This window comes from Hordeum vulgare, chromosome 5H (genome assembly GCF_904849725.1).
Source record: "Hordeum vulgare subsp. vulgare chromosome 5H, MorexV3_pseudomolecules_assembly, whole genome shotgun sequence".
Taxonomy (NCBI): domain Eukaryota; kingdom Viridiplantae; phylum Streptophyta; class Magnoliopsida; order Poales; family Poaceae; genus Hordeum; species Hordeum vulgare.
In genome coordinates this window covers 43,761,873-43,773,585 of record NC_058522.1, presented here as the reverse complement: position 1 = coordinate 43,773,585, position 11,713 = coordinate 43,761,873, and positions in this window count along the sequence as shown.

Here is an 11,713-nt window from a genome sequence, read left to right as displayed (position 1 = left end):
GGCAAGGTTTCTATGCGTAGATTCTATGCACGAGTAGAACACAAAAGGTTGTGGGCGATGATTTGTCAATTGCTTGCCGCTACTAGTCTTATTCTTTTCCGGCGGTATTGTGGGATGAAGCGGCCCGGACCGACCTTACATGCATGCTTACGTGAGACTGGTTCCACCGACAGACATGCACACCGTGCATAAAGGTGGCTAGCGGGTGTCTGTCTCTCCCACTCTACTCGGATTGGATTTGATGAAAAGGCTCCTTATGAAGGGTAAATAGCTTTGGCATATCATCGGTGTGGCTGTCACGTAGGTAAGAAGGCGTTCTTGCTAGAAACCCAAATCAGCCACGTAAAACTTGCAACAACAATTAGAGGACGTCTAACTTGTTTTTGCAGGGTTTGACATGTGATGTGATATGGCCAAAGATGCGATGTTGCATGTGTGATGTATGAGATGATCATGTTATTGTAATAGGATTCACGACTTGCATGTCGATGAGTATGACAACCCGCAGGATCCATAGGAGTTGTCTTAATTTATTGTATGAGATGCAACGCCATGTGTTTACTACTTTTACTTTATTGCTAACGGTTAGCTATAGTAGTAGTAGTAGTAGCAGTTGCTGTGACGACTTCACGGAGACACGATGATGGAGATCATGGTGTCACACCGGTGACAATGATTATCATGCGATGCCTGAAGATGGAGATCGAAAGAGCAAAGATGATAATGGCCATATCATGTCACAGTGATGATTGCATTGTGATTTTTATCATGTTTTTCATATTATTGCTTGGAACGTCGGTAGCATAATAAGATGATCCCTCTTAAAAAAATCGAGAACGTATTCCCCTAAGAGTGCACCTTTGCGTAGGATCGTTGTCTCGAAGCACCACGTGATGATCGGGTGTGATAGATTCTAACGTTCGCATACAACGGGTGTAAGCCAGATTTACACACGCGAAACACCTAGGTTAACTCGACGAGCTTAGCATGTACAGACATGACCTCGAATACAAGAGACTGAAAGGTCGAACATGAGTCGTATGGTTGAATACGATCAACATGAAGTTGCTCACCATGACGACTAGTCCGTCTCACGTGATGATCGGACACGGGTTAGTCAACATGGATCATGTATCACTTAGATGACTAGAGGGATGTCGATTTAAGTGGTAGTTCATACTTAATTTGATTAAATGAACTTAATTTTCATGAACTTAGTCTGAAAGTTTTCTTTATAAATATTGTAGATGGCCAACGTCAACCTCAATTTCAATGCATTCCTAGAGAAAAACAAGCTGAAAGATGATGGTAGCAACTATGCGGACTGGGTCCACAACTTGAATCTCATCCTTGAAGCAGCTAAAAAGGCTTATGTCCTTGATGCGCCGCTACGTGACCCTCCTGCTCCCGTAGCATCCCAGGACATTCTGGACGTCTGGCAAACGCGGAGTGATGACTACTCTCTGGTTAGGTGTGGCATGTTATACAGTTTGGAAACGGGGCTCCAAAGTCGTTTTGAGCAACACGGTGCATATCAGATCTTCCAAGAGCTGAAACTAGTTTTTCAAGCTCATGCCCGTGTCGAGAGATATGAAGTCTCCGACAAGTTCTTTAGCTGTAAGATGGAGGAGAACAGTTCTGTCAGTGAGCACATACTCAAAATGTCTGGGTTACACGGTCGTCTGACTTCACTTGGAGTCGAACTTCCGGATGATGCTATAATTGACAGAATCTTCCAGTCTCTCCCACCATGCTACAAAGGTTTTGTGCTGAACTACAACATGCAAGGGATGGAGAAGACCATCCCGAGTTGTACTCGATGCTCAAGTATGCAGAAGTAGAAATAAAGAAAGAGCATCAAGTGTTGATGGTCAACAAGACCACCAGTTCCAAGAAGGGCTAGGGTAAGAAGAACATCAAGAAAGACGGCAAAGCCGTTGCCGTGCCCGGTAAGCCAGATGCCGGGAAGAAGAAAAAGAATGGAACCAAGCCTGAGACTGAGTGCTTCTATTGCAAGGGAAAAGGTCACTCGAAGCGGAACTGCCCCAAGTACTTAGCGGACAAGAAGGCCGGCAACGTTAAAGGTATATGTGATATACATGTTATTGATGTGTACCTTACCAGCGCTCGTAGTAGCTCCTGGGTATTTGATACCGGTGTTGTTGCTCACATTTGCAACTCAAAGCAGGAACTGTGGAATAAGCGGAGACTGGCCAAGGACAAGGTGGCGATGCGCGTCGGGAATGGCTCCAAGGTCGATGTGATAGCCGTCGGCACGCTACCTCTACATCTACCGTCGGGATTAGTTTTAAACCTTAATAATTTTTATTTAGTACTACCTTTGAGCATGAATATTGTATCAGGGTCTTGCTTAATGCGAGATGGCTACTCATTTAAGTCATAGAATAATGGTTGTTCTATTTATATGAGTGATATGTTTTATGGTCATGCTCCACTAGTGAATGGTTTATTCTTGATGAATCTCGATCGTGATTTTACACATATTCATAGTGTGAGTACCAAAAGATGTAAAGTTGATAATGATAGTCCCACATACTTGTGGCACTGCCGCCTTGGTCATATCGGTGTTAAGCGCATGAAGAGGCTCCATACTGATGGACTGTTAGAGTCTCTTGACTTTGAATCATTTGACACATGCGAACCGTGCCTCGTGGGCAAGATGACTAAGACTCCATTCTCGGGAATAATGGAGAGAGCGACCGACTTATTGGAAATAATACATACTGATGTGTGTGGTCCAATGAACGTTGAAGCTCGCGGTGGCTACCGTTATGTTCTCACTCTTACCGATGATTTGAGTAGGTATGGGTATATCTACTTGATGAAGCACAAATCTGAGACATTTGAAAAGTTCAAGGAATTTCAGAGTGAGGTTGAGAATCAACGTGACAGAAAAATTAAATGTCTATGATCTGATCGTGGAGGAGAATATTTGAGTCACGAGTTTGGCACACACCTAAGGAAGTGTGGAATCGTTTCACAACTGACGCCGCCTGGCACACCGCAACGCAACGGAGTGTTTGAACATCGTAGTCGCACTTTATTAGATATGGTACGATCTATGATGTATCTTACCGACTTACCGCTATCATTTTGGGGATACGCATTAGAAGCTGCAGCATTCACTTTAAATAGGGCACCGTCTAAATCCGTTGAGACGACTTTGTATGAACTATGGTTTGGCAAGAAACCTAAGCTGTCGTTTCTTAAATTTTGGGGCAGCGATGCTTATGTGAAGAAACTTCAACCAGAGAAGCTCGAACCCAAAGCGGAGAAATGCATATTCATATGATACCCTAAGGAAACTATTTGGTATACCTTCTATCTTTGTTGCCAAGAACCTTTGTTGCCAATTACGGATCCTTTCTAGAGAAAGAGTTTCTCTCGAAAGAAGTAAGTGGGAAGAAAGTAGAACTTGATGAGGTAATTATACCCCCTCTCGAACCGGAAAGTAGCACAGCACGGGAAATTGTTCCTGTGGCGCCTACGCCAACTAAAGAGGAAGTTAATGATGATGATCATGAAGCTTCAGATCAAGTTGCTACTGAACCGCGAAGGTCCACCAGGGTACGCTCCGCACCAGAGTGGTACGGCAACCGTGTGATGGAAATCATGTTGTTAGGCAACGGTGAACCTTCGAACTATGAAGAAGCAATGGCAGGCCCGGATTCCAACAAATGGCTTGAGGTTATGAAATCTGAGATAGGATCCATGTATGAGAACAAAGTATGGACTTTGGTGGACTTGCCCGATGGTCGGCGAGCCATAGAAAATAAATTGATCTTCAAAGATAAGACTGACGCAAACGACAGTGTGACCGTTTATAAAGCTCGACTGGTTGCAAAGGGTTTTTGAAAAATTCAAGGAGCTGACTATGAAGAGACTTTCTCTCCCGTAGGGAAGCTGAAGTCAGTCCGAATCATGTTAGCAATTGCCGCCTTTTATGATTATGAAATTTGGCAAATGGACGTCAAAACAGCGTTCCTTAACGGGAATCTTAAGGAACAGTTGTATATGATGCAACCAGAAGGTTTTGTCGACCCTAAGGGTGCTAACAAAGTGTGCAAGGTCCAACGCTCCATCTATGAGCTGGTGCAAGCATCTCGGAGTTGGAACATTCGCTTTAATGAGGTGATTAAACCGTTTGGGTTCATACAGGTTTATGGAGAAGCCTGTCTGTACAAGAAAGTGAGTGGGAGCTCTGTAGCTTTCCTCATACTGTATGTGGATGACATATTATTGATCGGGAATAATATAGAGATGTTAGAGAGCATAAAGGCCTATTTGAACAAGAGTTTTTCAATGAAGAACCTTGGAGAAGCTGCATACATATTAGGCATCAAGATCTATAGAGATAGATCGAGACGCCTCATAGGTCTTTCGCAAAGTACATACCTTGAAAAGATATTGAAGAAGTTCAATATGGAAAACTCAAAGAAGGGGTTCTTGCCAGTTTTACAAGCTATGAGATTGAGTAAGACTCAGTCACCGACCACGGTAGCAGATAGAGATTAGATGAGTACTGTCCCCTACGCTTCAGCCGTAGGCTCTCTAATGTATGCCATGATGTGTACCATACCTGATATAAACCTTGCCATAAGTTTGGTAGGGAGGTACCAAAGTGATCCCGGTATGGAACACTAGATAGCGGTCAAGAATATCCTTAAGTACCTGAAGAGGACTAAGGAGATGTTTCTCGTTTATGGAGGTGACGAAGAGCTCGTCGTGAAGGGTTACGTCGATGCTAGCTTCGACATAGATCCGGATGACTCTAAGTCACAAACCGGATACGTGTATGTTTTGAATTGTGGGGCACTGAGCTGGTGCAGCAGCAAGCAAGAAGTCGTGGCAGCATCTACATGTGAAGCAGAGTACATAGATGCTTCAGAAGTAGCTCATGAAGGAATTTGGATGAAGGAGCTTATCACCGACCTTGGAGTGGTTCCAAGCGCGTCGGGTCCAATGACACTCTTCTGTGATAACACTGGGGCCATTACCATAGCCAAGGAGCCGAGGTTTCACCGGAAGACCAAGCACATCAAATGCCGCTACAACTCCATCCAGTGCCATGTCCAGAGTGGAGTAATAGATATTTGTAAAGTACACACGGATCTGAATGTTGCAAACCCGTTGACTAAACCTCTTCCTCGAGCAAAACATGATCAACACCATAGTGCTATGGGTGTTCGATACATCACAATGTAACTAGATTATTGACTCTAGTGCAAGTGGGAGACTGTTGGAAATATGCCCTAGAGGCAATAATAAAATGGTTATTATCATATTTCCTTGTTCATGATAATTGTCTATTGTTCATGCTATAATTGTATTAACAGGAAAGAGTAATACATGCTATAATTGTGTGAATAAATAGATCACAATGTATCCCTAGCAAGCCTCTAGTTGGCTAGCTCGCTAATCAATAGATGATCATGGTTTCCTGATCATGGACATTAGATGTCATTGATAACGGGATCACATCATTGGGAGAATGATGTGATGGACAAGACCCAATCCTAAGCATATCACTAGATCATATTGTTCGTATGCTAAAGATTTTCTAATGTCAAGTGTCCTTTCCTTCGACCGTGAGATTGTGCAACTCCCGGATACCGTAGGAGTGCTTTGGGTGTATCAATCGTCACAACGTAACTGGGTGACTATAAAGGTGCACTACGGGTACCTCCAAAAGTGTCTGTTGGGTGAGATCGGGATTTTTGACTCCGTGTGACGGAGAGGTATCTCTGGGCCCACTCGGTAGAACATCATCATGAGCTCAATGTAACTAAGGAGTTAGGCATAGGATCACGTGCTACGGAACGAGTAAGGAGACTTACCGGTAACGAGATTGAACAAGGTATAGGCATACCGACGATCGAATCTCGGGCAAGTTCCATACCGACAGACAAAGGGAATTGTACACGGGATTGATTGAATCCTTGACATCATGGTTCATCCGATGAGGTCATCGTGGAGAAAGTGGGAGCCACCATGGGTATCCAGACCCCACTGATGGTTATTGTCCGGAGAGGTGTCTCGGTCATGTTTGCCTGTTTCCCGAACCCATAGGGTCTACACACTTAAGGTTCGATGATGCTAGGGTTATAGGGAAATGCTATACAAGGTTACCGAAAGTTGTTCAGAGTCCCGGATGAGATCTCGGACGTCACGAGGAGCTCCGGAATGGTCCGGAGGTAAAGATTGATATATAGGATGGATGGTTTGGACACCGGAAATGTTTCGGGCGTTACCGGTTGAGTACCGGGACCTCCGGGACCACCGGAAATGGTTCCGGGGGTCCATCGGGAGGGGCCACCAGCCCCAAGAGGTAGCATGGGCCAAAAGGTGGAGGGCAACCAGCCCAAAGTGGGCTGGTGCGCCTCCCACAAAGAGGCCCAAGGCACAGGAGGTGGAAGGGTTGCAAACCCTATGTGCTGATGGGCTTAAGGCCCACCTAGGGGTGCGCCACCCCCTCCCCCTGCCCTGGCCGCTGCATATCCCATCTGGGGGGCCTGCGGCACCACCTAGGGTGGGAACCCTAAGGGTGGCACCCCCTCCCCTCCTCCTATATAGAGAGGGGTTTGGGGCTGTTTTGCACACGGTTTGCCATCTCCCTCGGTGCAACCCTGCTTCCCTCCTTCCTCCTCTCCCACGGTGCTTGGCGAAGCCCTGCCGAAAGACCTCGTCTCTCCATCGACACCAAGCCATCGTGCTCCCAGAGATATTCCCCAACCTCTCCCACCTCCTTGCTGGATCAAGGTACGGGAGACGTCACCGGGCTGCACGTGTGTTGAACGCGGAGGTGCCGTGGTTCGGCACTAGATCGGAATCACACCACAATCTGAATCGCCGCGAGTACGACTTCATCAACCGCGTTCTAGCAACACTTCTGCTTAGCGATCTTCAAAGGTATGAAGATGCACTCACCCCTCTCTTGTTGCTGGTCTCTCCATAAGAAGATCTGAATATGGCGTAGGAAAATTTTGAATATATGCTACGTTACCCAACAGTGGGATGGAGGTGCTGGAGCGAGGGCGAGGCCCTATTTATAGGCTCCCGATCGTGTACCGAGCTATTGGCGCCAGTGGTTTCAGTGTAGCTCGCAGGAGGAGCAGTGAGCCTTCGGGGTCGAAACCACGAGGTGTGGACGTGGTTTTAGGACCTGCGTGACCCACTCAGAGGGAGAGGGAGTGAGGAGGAGCGTGCACACGTGGATCTAGCGCGCGTGGGCACACATTGCTCTGGTCAACAGAGCGAGGGAGGAGGGGCCCTAGAGCTGCCCTGATGCAGAGAGGTCGTCGGGGACTCGAAATGGCAACAGGGGGAGGCTTGAACCAGTCGGGCTGGCCACCTAAGCTTCGGTTGTGCCCAGCAGCGTGCCCACATCGCAGTTTTGGCATGCCTCGGCATGTTGGCGCGGTCTGGGGCGGTTTGGCCTTGTCTGGGCTGTCATGGGGCTTGGCTTGGAGATGCCTAGCCGTTTGGGAGCCGAGGGGCTCACTGTTACCCATGGGATGAGAGGAAAGAAGAGATGACAGTGCTAGACCAGAAATTAGAATGGGGATTTTGGGGCCTTCTGCTTGGATTCAAAGAGGGGCCACTCTCCTGCAGCTGGGGAGTGGTGTTGGCTACTTTGTCAAAGAGTTTGGATGGAAGAGCTTAAGTGTGGAGTGGGGTAGGAGTTGTTTTGCTATTATGGCAGTAGGTGTTCGATAGGTTTTGGAGTAGCAACACATCACCACTTGTGGTGAGAGTCAACAGGATTACCTTGGGTGCAAAAATAAGATACTCCACCAAATTTGAGCCTCATTGGATGAGTTTGGCAATGCATACTAGAAATCACCCCCCAAATGGCAGTTCTCTCCCTTCCAAAGGGAATCTCGGTACATTACCTCTAGCAAATCCCATTTTTGGTAGAGACCCTTCATTTGGGGTGTTGAACACTCCCGCAAAGTTTCAACCCATTTGAATAAAATTTGCAATGTAGATATGTTTCAACTTGGTTCCGGACAGAAAGGGTTTTGGAATTATTTAGTGAACTAAACCACCTTGGAATGAGGAGAAACTTGGTGTAGTCACTAAATATAGCTTGGGAAGGTTGCTGGAATTTTATGGCATTTTATCGGAAATATTTCCTTTGAAAATATTCCAAAAGATCAAAACAGACAGAATAGTTTTTCAAGGATTTACTCAAATATTTGGAATATAAATAGGGGTTGAAAATCTTATGTATGGAAAATATATGTCTTGTGAGTATTTCTAAATTTTCTCAGATTTTTCTTAGGCAGAAAAGTATTTTTCCATATAGGAATATCATTTCTGGCCTCAGAAATGGACATGCGAATAAAATAGGAAAATAGTTCATAAAATAATTATTTTATGGTTTTGGTGAGCTAAAATAGTTTTAAAACCATATCACCATCTTTGGGTGAAAGTACTCCCTTGCTGCCAAGGACATGTAGTGCAACCCAAAGCAGGGTTTTGAAATAGTCAGAAATAAGAAAAAGGGTTTTGGGAATATTTAGGTTATGAAACACATGGTTTTGATATTACACAACCAAGCATACATGCAAATATTGACAACCATGGCACTCACAACATTGGTTTTTGAAAAGTTTTAATAAACTCAGATTTTTGAACTACGGTAAAAGTGAAGTGAAAACAGGGTGTGACAGACCTATCCCCCTTACAAGAATCTCATCCCCGAGATTCCTAAGCTAGGTGCTAAAAAGGTACGAAAATTCGGATCGGAGATAGTCTTCACGTTCGCATGTTGCTTCTGCTTCGGTGTGGTTGCTCCACTGAACCTTGAAGTACTTGATGTTGTGGCTTCTGGTGCAATGCTCTACTTCATCCAAGATGTGGATCGGCCTCTCACGATAAGTGAGATCTGGCTGGAGGTCGATGGCCTCATGGTCAATGTCCTTATATAGATATGGATGGTTTGGCACTCGTAGACACTTTCGGAGTTGTGACACGTGGACGACGTTGTGCACACTCGAAAGTTCTGGAGGTAGCTCCAATTGGTATGCAACTTCTCTACGCCTTGACGTGATCTTAAAAGGTCCAATGAACCTCGGAGCAAGTTTCCCCTTGACGTGGAAACGCTTGGTTCCTTTGAGAGGTGTTAAGCGGAGGTACACCTAGTCTCTGGGAACGAACTCCACTTCTCTGTGGTGAGAATCCGCATAGCTCTTTTGTCGCGACTTGGATGCATTCAAGTTTTCTCAAACAAGGTGCACCTTATCTTGTGCCTCTTGCAGAACCTCCGGCCCGAAAATCAATCCTTCGCCGGTTTCGGACCAGTTGAGCGGGGTGCGGCACTTTCGACCGTATAGCACTTCAAATGGGGCCATCTGGAGACTGGACTGGTAGCTGTTGTTGTACGAGAACTCAGCGAACGACAGATAGTCTTCCCATTTGGCACCATGTGCCAAGACACATGCGCAGAGCATATCTTCGAGTATCCGATTCACTCTCTTCGTCTGTCCGCCCTTCTGCGGGTGGCAGGCGATGCTGAAAGAGAGCTTGCTTCCCAGGGCTTCTTGGAACTTCTTCCAGAATCTTGAGGTGAACTGCGTGCCTTAGTCAGATACAATCTCCTTGGGAACTCCGTGGAGACTCACTATACGATGGATATACAGGCTAGCCAACTAGCTACCATCATAAGTGGTGTTGACTAGAATGAAATGGGCCACCTTGGTTATGTGGTGGATAACAGCCCATATGGAATTGTGCCCTTTGCTTGATCTAGGCAACCCAGTGATGAAGTCCATGCCGACTTTGTCCCACTTCCATTCAGGCACTTGGAGAGGTTGTAGCAGTCCAGCTGGTTGTTGGTGTTCAGCTTTGACTCGCTAGCACACGTCGCATTTGGCAACATAGGACGATATTTCCCTCTTCATGTCGTGCCACCAGAACCTTTCTTGGAGGTCTTGATACATCTTGGTGCCATCGAGGTGAATAGAGTAGGGTGTGTCATGATCTTCGTGCAAGATCAAGTCCTTGAGTTCTTCCTTGTTGGGTATACATAAACATTTCCCAAACTACACTACTCCTTGCTCATCCACCGAGAATTCTGGGGCCTTGCCTTCCTGGATCTTCTTCTTGATGCCTTCGATGCTCTTGTGCCCCTTCCGGGCCTCCTTGATGTTGTCTGCCAGCGTTGGTTTGACTTCGAGGTTAGCTAGGAATCTTGGTTCAACTAGCTCCAACCCGAAGCTTTCCATTTCTTCATACAAGGCGGGTAGCCTTTCCTTGAGCATATCATTCAAGGTGTTGGCCTTCCGGCTTAAGGCATCGACCACCACATTGGCCTTACCGTGGTGGTATTGAATGCTGATGTCGTAGTCATTGATTAACTCCAACCATCTTCGCTGCCTCATATTCAATTACCTTTGAGTAAATATATACTTCAGACTCTTGTGGTCAGTGTATATTTCACATCGCTTCCCCACAAGGTAATGTCGCCATGTCTTCAGGGCAAGCACTACAGCTGCCAACTCGAGATCATGGGTGGCATAGTTTGCCTCATGCGGATGTAGTTGTCGTGACAAATATGCCACAAACCTGCCATCTTGCATTAGGAATCCACCGAGCCCGGTTCGGGAGGCATCACAATATATCACAAACTCCTTGCCGATATCTGGAGTAGCCAATACCGGGGCGGGAGTCATTCTCTGCTTCAACTCCTGGAAGCTTGCTTCACACTCCGGCATCCATTTGAACTTCTTTCCTTTCTTCAAGAGCTGAGTCATGGGTCGAGCGATGTGGGAGAATCCTTCTACGAACTTGCGGTAATATCCCGCAAGTCCGAGGAAGCTCCTGACTTCCTTCACATCGATTGGCGACTCCCAGTTAGTTACCGCAGTAATCTTGGAAGGATCGACCGCCAATCCGTTTGCTGTCATGGCATGACCCAAGAATCCAACTTCGTGCAACCAGAATTGACATTTGCTGAATTTGGCATATAGTTGGTGCTCTCGAAGCTTCTCCAACACTAACCTCAATTGTTGCTCATGCTCTTCTTCGGATTTGGAGAAGATTAATATGTCATTGATGAATACGACGACAAACTTGTCCAGGTATTCCATGAAGACCTTGTTCATGAGGTACATGAAGTATGCTAGGGCATTCATCAACCCAAATGACACGACAGTGCACTCGTACAGACCGTGCCGGGTCACAAATGCAGTCTTCAGGGCGGATCTTCAGTTGGTAATATCCAGATCGGAGATCGATCTTGGAAAATACCTTGGCTCCATTTAACTGGTCATACAAGTCTTCAATCTTGGGGAGTGGGTACATGTTCTGGATCGTGACTTCATTGAGAGAACGGTAATCGACGCAGAGTCTGATAGTCCCATCCTTCTTAGACACGAACAGAATAGGTGATCCCCAAGGTGATGCACTCGAACAAATGATCCCTTCCTGAGTTTCTCATCCAGCTGCTTCTTCAGCTCTGCTAGCTCTTCGTATCCCATCCTATAAGGCTTCTTATAGATAGGCTTTGACCCGGGCATGAGCTCAATGATGAACTCGATGTCTCGGTCGGGTGGCATCCCTAGTAGCTCATCAGGAAAGACATCCGGGTATTCACAGACTATCGGCACTCGGTCCAGCTCTTCTCCCGATAGGTAATTAACCTACAGGACTTGAGTGGATGTAGGCTCAGGGACATACTTGACTTTGA